At 50.6% G+C, this 12,335-nt stretch overlaps 1 protein-coding gene across 2 annotated transcripts in view; it reads left to right on the forward strand.

The window, feature by feature from the left end:
• Positions 1-12,335, forward strand: part of CHMP4B (charged multivesicular body protein 4B) — a 156,243-nt gene that overhangs the window by 124,169 nt on the left and 19,739 nt on the right. The window lies entirely within an intron of this gene.

A 12,335-nucleotide genomic window follows, 5' to 3' on the forward strand; every position in this document is an offset into this window, starting at 1 on the left:
GTGAGCCAAGTTTCAGTGAGGAATAAACAATCAGGTTGAACTTGGTCAAGAAAGCAGAACGTCTCTAGCTGATGTTTTGGTAGTGAGCGAGTGTTAAGGAAGCATGCCGAAAATACCACGGGGGTAAACAGAGGAGGGGACTGCTGATAAGTTCCCACTGTGTTTGGAATCATGTACTTCCCCAGCTGCTGGGACCAAGGAAGGGGGGTCGGAAGGACAAAAAAGACCCAAGGTGTCAAGCTTGGCCTGTGTATGCTTGGAAATAGGCCACATCGCTTGGCACGCCATAAGTTCTGAGGAGGTGTAGGTAAGGATTTGGGCAGCATCACGGGCCCCTGGCCACGGCCGGGCGCAGACGGGCTTGCCTTTGGCACGCCGCTGGCACGCCCGCTACGCGCCCGCTACGCGACCAGAATGACATGTGGGCTTTGTAGTCCACCAACGTGCCGCCTCAGGCAGAGCTCCGCCCCCCTGGATCAGGCGGAGAATGGTCAGGTGACTCGTTTCCTCACAAGCCCTCCGCTCGAACGGGAAAACCCGGCGTCGGATCAGGCTGTGATGAAGAGGCACCGGCAGCGAGGAGGAAGCTTTGCCCAGCGGAAATGGGAAGGTGAGCCCGACGTTTAAAAACACCAGGGCTGCTGAGCCGATGGAGAGGAGTGCTCAGGCTAGTGCCCTCAGAATAAAAACGAACAAACAGGGGCAGCTGAGTATATATGTAGAGACCCAGACTTATGCACCATATGGAACGAAAGTAAGATTAAAATATAGGTTTAACACAAACAGTTTAAAAATTATTACCACACAGCTTGGCAAGGAATCCAAGTAGCGCCGAGTCTTAAGTGCTGTGTAAACACTAGCAGGTCCCACAATAATCACCCAAGGTCTGCGCGCGTCCGCTAGGGGTCAATGTTATCCAGTGGCAGGTAAATGAATTACCGGTTTCCAGGGGAGTACTTGGTTGGTGAAGTTAGGGTTCTGGGGATAGACTCGGGTCCCCCAGGGGCAGGTAAGTCCAGTTAGTTAAATCCCAGCGGCACAGGGGCGGCCGGGTGCAGAGGTAGGTAGGCCCAGTGATATCCAATGAGGGAAAGGGGGCCTTCGGTTGGTGGCTGCTGGCTAGCAGGCCACGCGGCTCTGGGAGCTGGGCTCCTGGTCCCTTGCTCAGGGCAAGGGGGGGGAATTAGGATAGGACAAAGGGGTCACAGCCAGCGGCACTCAGGCAGCTGGGTGCTGGGTGCTTTTGAGCCGTCGGGCGCTCAGTGTTATCCAATGAGGATCTTGAAAGGGGAACAAAGGCTGCAGGCTCGGGGACGGAGACTCTCCAGGGGCGACCAGCACTTCGAGAGGTAAGATGGGATCTTGGAGCACAGGTAAGTACCCCAAAGGAGGCACAGGGGGCTGTAGGGCGCTGGGTGCAGGGGTGTCTTTGGGTGTCGGAAAAGCTTACCCTCTGCTGGTCGCGGTTGGGGTGGCCCCTGGTTCTGAGTCTGCAGGCGTCGGCTAGTTCGTCGAGTTCGGTGTTTGGGCACTGGACTTCGGGTCCCAGTCGCCAGGGGGGACGTCCTCGTGGTCTTGGTTCGGGTTGGCCCGGCCCGGGCTCGGCTGGTGCAGAGTGGGCTGGTCCGGAACTTCCTGGTGGGCACCAGGTGGGTTGTTGCAGCAGAGCCTCTGCTGATGGGAGTCCCAATCTTCAAGATGGTCAAGGCAGGCAGGTCCTCTGGGTGTCCCAAGGTTGCTGTCCGCGGGGGTCGCCGGGTTTAGGCAGGAGCAGGTTCCAGGATCAACAGGCCGTTAGGGCTGGGGCCAAGTCAGTTGTTGTCATGTTGTTAGCAGCTGCACGGCGGGTCTTCTTCTTCTTTTTTGGTATCTGGATCTGAGGAAGGAAGGTTCAGGGAGCCCCTAAATACTAAATTTAGGGGCGTTACAGGCAGGGCAAGGGCAGGGACTAATGGGTCCCTGTTCTGGGGTGAGTACACCCCGTAGCCTGCTCCTCTCCTGTTTTAGAGGGGCAGGAGCCTAGCTGGGATTGGGAAGGGCTCCCCATCTACAAGATGGCCGGAGCCCGGGGTCGTGCTTCACCTCGCCTCCTCCACCTGAGGGGTGGAGTTGGCAAAGGTTGGCACACCCCCTTCCTGACTTAGTTTTTCCCACCAGTCTTCCCGCCAATGTGGGGGTAGAACTGGTGGGGGCCAGTTGCTGGGTACTGCAAATGGTCTGGAGAAGCTCTCAGAGGCGGCATGCCTTTGAAGCTTCCCGCTGCCCATCCTGGGGGAGGAGACCTAGCACCTCGCCCAGGATGTGCACTGTTGCAGGCCCAGGAGAGCGGGGGCTCTCCACCCATGGGTCCAGCAACATGTCAGCTGTGTGGCAGCCTCTGCGGCCACTCAGCCCAATCGTGGATTGTAGGTTCTGGTTTTGGAGGGCATCTCTAAGATGCCCTCTGGTGCATTTTACATTAAATCCCACACTGGCATCAGTGCGAGTTTAATGTGCTGAGAAGTTTGGTACCAAGCTTGTCAGTCTTCAGTGTAGCCATTATGGTGCTGTGAAGTTCGTAATGACAACGTCCCAGCACCATATACTCTTAATGGCATCACTGCACTTACAGTGCCCAGGAATGGCCCTGTGTACTGTAGGGGCACAGGGCTCATACGCCTGTGCCCTCACCTCTGGCATGAGGCACCCAGCTAGAGGGGTGACTTAAGTATGCCTGGGCAGTGGGTTCTGTGGGCATGGCACACAGGGATGTGTGCAATGTCGACTCTTGTTTTAGTTCTGTACTTAGGCCCTCAGCCTGCAAAGGCAGTGTGTGGGTGCCAAGGTACAGGGCCCCTGAGGGTGGTACAATAAGTGCTGCAGCCCTCAGGGGTTTCTCTGATCACCATGCCCTGGGTACCTAGGGTACCATTTACTAGGGGCTGACAGGTGGCCAGAGATGCCAATTGGGTCTTTTGTTTCAGCATAGTTTTAGGGAAGGAACACAGGCCCTGGGTACCTGGATGGCAGGAACACAGGGCACACTCAGTCAAAGCACATCAGCAGTTGAGAAAAAAGTGGGGGCACACCAATGCAAGAAAGATGGCACTTTCTCACAATTTCCCCCTTCCCATCCCTCAATAGGGATAACTAGGGACTTGACCACATTCACGCTAAGGCCTGACAGGTTCACAAAGGTGCACAGTGTGTCCAGCAAAAGCTGCACTGCTTGCATCTGGTTCCTCAGATACACCAAGGCCTGAACTGTGTAAAGGGACACTATATGCTTGATATTATCCCCCCCCGTGTCCCCTAGCCCTGCATCTCAATCCGCAGATGCTGTTCCAGTGGCTCCATAGCCAGTGCAAACAGGGCGGATAGGTGGCAACCCTGCCTGGTTCCCTGTTGTATCTCGAACTTGTCAGAGACCAGCGGTCTCGAGTGAATCCTGCTAAGGGCTCAGAATGCAGCAGGGCTATCAATTTGAGCATCTGTGCCCTCAAACTGACATGAGACAGCACCAGCTGCAGTTATTCCCAATTGACCGGGTCGAATGCCTCCTCTATGTCCAGTGCTACCACTGTCATTTCCGTTCAGCAGTCCTGCACTGATTGCATGATGTTAGTGAGCCTGCAAATGTTCAGAAGGGTGCTTCTCTGGAGGGTAAACCCGCATTAACCGTTGTGTACAAGCTGACCAATTACCCCTCGCAGTCTTTTAGCTAGAATCTTAGAGAGGACCTTCACATCCATATTGATCATGGATAGTGGATGGTAGGATGCCAATTCCTCAAGGTTGTGACCCTGCTTAGGGAGAATGATGATGAGAGCTTCCTGCATGGTCTGAGAGAGGGAGCCCCTCTTGCACGCATCGTTATAAACCTCAAGCAGGCACACTGCCAGCACATCAGAGTAAGTAGCATAGAACTCCAGCTGGAGCCCATCAGGGACCAGGGCTTTACATTTCGACCGGGCCTGAATCACGGCCTGGACTCATCCCTGATCAGGGTAATTTCTAACACCTCAAGTTGTGCGAGCTCCAAGTCATGCAACGTCAGCACCCTCAGGAACTCTTGCCCTACTGACCCATTCCAGTCGCTGCACTGCCTATACTCTCGGTCGAGATAATGTTGCAGCTCGTTGTTAATCGCAGTTTTATTTTCGGCAATTCTCCCATTCTTAGCCGCAGTGATGATATCAGGAAGCTTGGTCTCTCCCTTCAGAATAGCCAGGCTAGGCGGTGGCCAAGACGAAGAACCTCTGTGCAAAAGTTGCCTACATGCCTTCAATGTAAATTTGTCAAGTCTGTCCCAGGTCTCTCTCACCACCCATCAGGCCTCTAACAATCTGCTCTACACCAACTGACCCCCCCCCCCTGCTGGGTTCCAGCTAGTGCATCCTCCTGGTCTTAAGTCTCCTCTCCAACTGTTGCTTGATGCCGTATACTAGAGAGAGAGAGAGAGAGAGAGAGAGAGAGAGAGAGAGAGAGAGACATTTGCCTCTCAACGTCACGTTTAGGGAGTCCCACTTGTTAGCCCTGTCTCCTATGGACCACCAGTTGCCCCCTGAGTATCACTTCAAGCCTGTCACTGCTTGGAATTCATTATCCTGCAGTGCCTCCGGGTGCAATCACCACATGGTCATAGGTGGGACTGTCCTTTTCCACAAATATGCCAAGACCATAGGAGCGTGATCCGACAGGAATCGCATCAAGTATCAACTGCTGCCACCCTGTCGGCTAGTTTGTGCGCTATACGTATTCTCTCCAATCTACTACCCTTGTCATGCTTTTGAGTGGTCAGTATACTCCCTACCTCTCTGATGCGTCTCTCGACACACATCCACAAAATCCACCCACCTCATCGTCTCTCTGTCAGATCCGTTTTTGAGTTTTGTCTAAGAGGGAGCCTGTCTATGTCTCCGTCCAGGATGCAGTCAAAGTCGCACGGCCAGAGAAGAAGCATCTCCAGGCTCGGCAGGAGTATGTCTAGCAGAAAAATCTTCTGTCATCAAAGAAATTGAGGAAACTAATGTCTCATCCTTCCAGCTTCCCCGAGAGAAACAGGTACCAGCTCTCAACATCTGCACATACCTCCCGCATTCTAAAGGGCACTCCTGGGGCTATCCATATGGCAACCCCCCAGTAGGATAATTAGATGGAGGCATACAGTTGCCCCGCTATTTCTTCCTCAACTTATGTGCCTCAGAGTCTATAAGGTGAGTCTCCTGGAGGTGTGCAATTCGTACATGTGCCATTTAAGGTATATTTGGACCCTGTATCGCTTTGTGTAGTCTCTCAGGCCAAGACATTCCAAGTGAGAATATATTTAATGGAATGTGTGGCTGTAGATACACATGCTTAGGATAAGTTCGCCATCTAGTGTTGGGCTCGGAAGTGTGCCAGTTGTTTTTCTTCGAAAAAGTCTTGCAAGTCAAGATGTGTAGTGACTCCTCTTGCTTGAAATGCGCATGGTCCTCGAGGCCATTGTTAGATTGTTTTTTTACACCATCTGGTTCAGATGTCTGCTCCTGCTATTTGTCAACACAGTCGGGCTACTAGTTGAATACCGTCCATATTTTTCGGGGGTTCCATTCGACCCCGGTCCACTTAGGCCTTCACCCTTCGGGCGGCAATTCTTGTCAACGTTCTTTCTAGTGGACGCCCAATTGTGATGGAGCCAACTCCCTTCCACATTTCTGCCCATCTTGTCATGCCAAGTTCCCCCGCACCGATTTCCGCCAGGTGTGTAACTTGTGCTTATCTCCAGACACAAGGAGGCAACCTGCCAGGCCTGCAGGTCTTTTCGATCCAAAAAGACATTACGAAATCGAAGAGCATGAAGACTTCAACTATATCAATGAGCTGGCCATGACACACCGGACCTCTTCGGTTCGGAAGATCTCGAGGTATAGGCACTTCAATCGGCAGCAGATGAGGGCAACATCTCTCCAGATTACAGCTCCGAGGCCGGAGATTGAGCAGAAAGACATCACTCCAGGACAAAAACCCATAAGTACTGTGCCACATACATCTCAACGCAGACCACAGCCGGCTAAACCGCTCATACCTTATATGACAAAGATTGTCGTTGGCCCACCTCTGCCTTCGGGCCATGGTCGGCACCAACAGTCTGCTTCAGAAGCATCCAGGCATAGCCCCTAAAAAACTGCCTCTGCCGCAGGTCATCATTCCGAAGCCCACCACATCGGATCCGACCGACCATCTGCACCAAAACATCCAACTTCGGTATCGAAAAAGCAGTCGGAGCTGAAACAACACACTACAGCATTGAAACAATCGGCCTCCAAACCAAAGGGCTCAGTACTGAAAATTCCAGTGGGGAAACCAACGTCTGAGCCCAAGAAAGCTTTTTCATGCCATTCTTCAGGCACTATATACCTGTACTACAGGGACTAGATCACGAATTAGACTCTCTCAAAAACATTTAATGATCCATTCTGATGGCGGACGTATCTTCACTAGGCCTCCTCATTCTGCAGCACAGCCTGCTAAAAGACAGCTCTCTTTCGAGGAAGCACTTAAAATCTCAGTTCCACCTAATTAAAATTAGAGAGAAGATAAAGCTACTGCACACCAGTCCACCACCACTGCCTAGAGTGCCCACTCCCTCACCACAGATGTCACCAGTTTAAGACATCGAAACACCAGATGGTTCATTGCACTCCTTCACAGGGGTTGGGGGTGGTGCTGATCATTTTTTAATACCGCCACAAGATAACTGGGACACACATCATCAGATTCACAAAATACCACTGACCCGGATCTGTATCCAGCAAAACATTCCCCTCCAGATGACACCGCTCCTTACAACGAGCTAATAAGTAGGGCAGTCATTTTTCCCAAGGTGCCACTACACACTGAACAAGTGGAAGACTACTTCCTCTAGCAGTAGTAGTGACTCACTTCCATGTTTTCCCTTACCTGGACAATTGGCTCATCAAGAGCAATACTCATCAAATTGTGTCAGCAATACACTTAAACTACCATGAACCTACTTCACCAACTAGGTTTCACAATCAATGCAGTCAAATCTCATATGCTACCCCTTCAGATACAACCTTACTAAGGAGCCATCCTCAATTCACACATAAGGATAGCTTACCCAAACACTGCAAGGATTAAATCCTTCGAAACACTTATTCCACAATGTCAGCCTCTTCAGCAGATAACAGGAAGAAGAGACATGCATCTCCTAGGAACCATGGCTCCATGCATAGCTATAGTACCTCATGCCAGACTCAATATTCACCAATTGCTACAATGCTTAGCACGTCAATGGACCCAAGTGGAAGTTTAGCTGGAAGATCTAGTATTGATCAGCCGTCAAGCTTACCACTCTGTATGGTTGGAATTTCAACAATCCCCTAAAGGGATGGCCTTGTCAAGACCCAATTCCAGAGAGAAGCATAACAATGGACGCATCACTCACCTTTTGAGGAGCGCAGCCAAAGGAATTGACTATACAGGGTCACTGGATACCCAGTCAAACTCCTCTCCATATCAATCACCCAGAGTTGCTAGCTGTTCATCTAGCGCTGAAAGTCTTGCCTCCCCACCTCATTAGCAGCAAGGTGGTTCTCATCAAAACAGACAACATGACTACCATGTATTATCTGCAAAAACTTAGTGGGGGGAGCAGGTCACCTCAATTATGTCATCTAGCACAGACCATCTGGAGGTATGCTCTCTGACACAACATTTATCTCTTAACGGAGTGCTTACCAGGGATGGACAACAACTTTACGGATCTCCTCAGCAGGTGGCAACAACAAGTCCACAAGTGGGAAATCAGCCCACAAGTCCTCCACCCATACTTCCAACAGTGGTGTCACCCAGACATAGACCTATTCGCCACAGCAGAACACTCCAAATGCCCAAACTTCGACTCCAGGTTCCAACAACCTCGATCCAAGGGCAATGCACTGGGAATGGGTTGATCAGGGATATTTGCTTACGCATTTCCGCCTCTCCCATTGCTTCTATTTGTGATTTACAAAATTGGGTAGAAGTCTCTGACACTCATCATAGTAGCTCCCACATGGGCCAGACAATCCTGGTTCACCACACTACTAGAAGTTTAGGTGGTTCCACACCAGGTACTTCCCAACTGACAGTACCTGTTAACCGAAAATCAGCGAGCAATACGACATCCAAACCTCAGATCTCTCAATCGTGCAATCTGGCTCTTGAGGTCTTATAATTTGGATACTTAAATCTACCTCAACAGTGTATGGATATTCTTAAAGAAGCAAGAAGACCCACTACTAGATCCTGTTATGCAGGTAAGTGGAAACACTTTGTTTACTATTGCCATTTAAAGGATATTAACTCCTTAACAGTAAAGCCTCAAGACGTTGTCTGTTACCTTCTCCATTTGCAAACTTCTGGGTTAGCCTCCAATTCCATAAGACTACACCTTGCGACGGGCGTCACATATCTGCAAAACAGGGAATAAACTTCTTTATTCAAAATCCCTGTTATTAAAGCTTTTCTAGAGGACTCCTCCAACACCAGCTTGTAACCTCAATGTAGTGTTAACAAGGCTAATGAGTTCACCATTTAAACCTTTACATCCGTGCCCTCTCCAGTTTATATCCTGGCAAGTTACTTTTCTCATTCCAATCACTTCACTCAGACGTGTCAGTGAGCTTCAGGCGTTAACTCTAGAAGAACTGTTCTTCCGACTTCATAGATATAAAGTGGTACTACGTACCAACTCTAAATTCCTTCCAAAAGTGTTCTCGCAGTTCCACTTAAACCAATGTATTGAGTTGGCAGGTTTTTTTTTCCACACCCTGATTCCGTTACAGAAAGGGCTGTAAACACACCCTTGATTTAACCCCTTCGCCGCGGCGCAAATTTCAACGCGGCGCAGGGGGGGGGCTAGGGAGTGAGCGCGGCGCTGCGGTGCTCATGACGAAACCACGCCGTCATGAGTCACGGGTGGTGTGTGCTCATGACGGCGTGGTTCCGTCACAGCCTCGCCCGCTCATTAATTTGCCCACACAGGCGGGGAATTAATGCCGCGTGGGCGGAGCGGCAGCCGCATGACGTAACCACGCCATCATGAGCACACGCCGCCCGTGGCTCATGACGGCGTGGTTCCGTCATAAGCACGCAACGGGTTAAAAAGAGCTTTGATGTACTATATTGACTGAACTCAATTATTTAGGAAGACACGATAACTATTTGTTGCATTCTCAAAACCACATAAGAGAAGGGCCATCTCCAAAGCAAGCATTTCACGTTGGATTGCAAAATGCATCCATACTTGATATGCTAAAGCTAAACAAACTATGCATATCCTCCACAGGTTCACTCATCTCGCAAAAAGAGAGCCTCCATGGCCTTTTTAGGCAATATACCCATGTCTGACATATGCAAGGCATCTACATGGACTGCACCACACACATTTACAAAACAGGACTGTTTAGATGTCACGGTCTGTCAGCAAGCCGATGTGGGCCAAGCGGTTCCACACAGGTTAGCCACTGGTTTGGGAGGAAAACTGTTTACGATCCATGTGTATCTACAGCCACACATTCCCTCAAACGGAAAATGTTACTTACCTATTAAGCATCTGTTTGTGGCATGTAATGCTGTAGATTTACATGCGCCCAGCACACCTGTGTGGTTTGCGCTTATATACATTACACTATTTTTTGCTTGGTCATCTCCTCGAGATAAATCATCCTTTACAATTTATCCTCACCTGCCAAGTGTAAAACAATCTAACAATGAAATCGAGGACCATGCACATTGCAGGCACGAGAAGGAGTCACTACACTTCGTGACTTGAAAGACTTCTTCAAAGAAAAACGACTTGCCTGCTAGACGGTGGACTTATGCATGGCATGTGAAGCTACAACCCTACATGCCACATACCGATGCTTACTGGATAAGTAATATTTTTCTTAACTCACCAGCCATAGGTGTCCCTAGTTAAGTCAAGTCAAGTTAAAATTTATATAGCGCACTACTCACCCAGAGGGTCTCAAGGCGCTTGGGGGAGGGGAGGTTATTTACTTGTCAAAAATCCAAGTTTTGAGTTGTTTTCTGAAGGAGAGGTGGTTCTGTGTGAGGCGGAGGTGGGTGGGTAGGGAATTCCAGGTTTTGGCCGCTAAGTAGGAGAAAGATCTTCCTCCCATGGTGGACCTTTGGATGCGTGGAATTGCGGCGAGGGCCTGATTGGACGATCGGAGTTGGCGGGTGGGGGTGTAAAAGGTCAGGCGCGTGTTGAGGTATAAGGGTCCTAGGTTGTAGAGTGCTTTGTGTGCGTGGGTGAGGAGACGGAACGTTATTCTCTTGTTGATGGGGAGCCAGTGGAGGTCTCTCAGGTGACCGGATATGTGATTGTGGCGGGGATGTCTAGGATGAGTCTGACGGAGGCGTTCTGAATGCGTTGGAGTTTTTTCTGTAATTTGGCTGTGGTTCCGGCATAGAGGGTGTTTCCGTAGTCCAGTCGGCTTGTGACAAGTGCTTGGGTGACCGTCTTTCTTGTTTCGGTGGGGATCCATCGGAAGATCTTTTTGAGCATACGTAGGATGTTGAAACATGATGATGAGATGGCGTTGACTTGTCTGGTCATCGAGAGGGAGGAGTCCAGGATGAAGCCCAGGTTGCGTGCGTGGTTCGTTGGTTTGGGTGCGTTGCCCAGGGCCGGTGGCCACCATGAGTCGTCCCAGGCAGAGGGGGATGATCCTAGGATGAGGACTTCCGTCTTGTCTGAATTCAGTTTTAAACGGCTGTTCTTCATCCACTCTGCTACGTCTTTCATTCCTTCGTGTAGGTTGGTTTTGGCGGTGTTTGGGTCTTTGGTGAGGGAGAGGATTAGCTGGGTGTCGTCTGCATAGGTGATAATGTTGAGGTTGTGTTGGCGCGCGATGGATGCGAGGGGACTCATGTAAACGTTGAAGAGGGTGGGGCTGAGCGATGATCCTTGTGGTACGCCGCAGATGACTTCAGTGGCCTTAGATCTGAATGGGGGGAGGCGGACTCTCTGAGTTCTTCCGGCGAGGAACGAGATGATCCAGTCCAGTGCTTTTCCTTGTATCCCGACGTTGCTGAGGCGTTGTATGAGGGTGCTATGACAGACTGTGTCGAATGCTGCGGAGAGGTACAGTAAGATGAGGGCGGCTGTTTCTCCGTTGTCAAGTAGTGTTCGAATGTCGTCAGTGGCTGCGATGAGGGCGGTCTCGGTGCTATGTTTGGCTCGGAAACCGGACTGTGAGGGGTCGAGGGAGTTGTTGGACTCGAGGAAGGCGGCGAGCTGATTGTTGACTGTTTTTTCAATGACTTTGGCAGGGAATGGGAGGAGCGAAATGGGGCGGTAGTTCTTAAGTTCGGTGGGGTCTGCTGTGGGTTTCTTCAGGAGGGCGCTGAGTTTGGCATGTTTCCAGCTTTCCGGGAAGGTAGCGGTGTTGAAGGAGCAGTTGAGGATGTCTCGGAGTTGGGGTGCGATGATGGAGTCGGCCTTGTTGAAGATGTGATGGGGGCATGGGTCGGTTGGCGATCCGGAGTGGATGGAGTTCATCAGACGGATGGTGTCTTCAGTGCTGATTGGGTTCCAGGCGTAAAGGTTGGTGGTGGGGTGTTTTGGTTCGGAGGTAAGGGGGGTGGAGAGGTCACCGAAGCTGTTATGTATGTCAGTGATTTTGCTGTGGAAGAACGAGGCTAGAGAGTCGCAGAGGTTTTGAGATGGAGTGATATCGTTGGTGTTGGCGCTGGGATTGGTAAGCTCTTTGACGATGTTGAAGAGTTCCTTACTGTTGTGGGCATTGTTGTCGAGTCGGTCCTTAAATGCTGATTTCTTGGTGGATCGGATCAGCTGGTGGTGTATGTGGGTGGCGTTCTTGAGGGCGGTCATGTTGTCTGTGGTTGGGTTATTACGCCAGGCTTTTTTGCGAGTGCGGCAGATCTTTTTGGATTTCTTAAGATCGTCATTGATCCAGGGGGCTTTTTGTTACCTGGCTTGTTTTGATGGTTTTTCAAGGGTGCTAATTCGTCAGCGCTGCGGGTGATCCATTGTGTGAGGTTGATGGCTGCTTGATTTGGGTCCAACGATTTGGTGGGAGGGTTAAGGTGAAGCGATGTGGTGAGCTGGTCGGAGGTAATTTTGTTCCAGTTTCTACGGGGGATTTGTTGTGGGTGGTGGTGGGTCGTGGTTTTTCTGTAGTTGAAGTGGACTCAGCTGTGGTCCGTCCAAAGGAGTTCCGTGGCGTTATTGAATGAGATGTGCTTGCTGGAGGAGAAGATTGGGTCGAGTGTGTGTCCGGCGTAGTGGGTGGGGGTGTTTACCAGTTGTTTGAGTCCGATATTGGCGAGATTGGCCAGAA

This window comes from Lissotriton helveticus, chromosome 7, assembly GCF_964261635.1.
Source record: "Lissotriton helveticus chromosome 7, aLisHel1.1, whole genome shotgun sequence".
Lineage (NCBI taxonomy): Eukaryota > Metazoa > Chordata > Amphibia > Caudata > Salamandridae > Lissotriton > Lissotriton helveticus.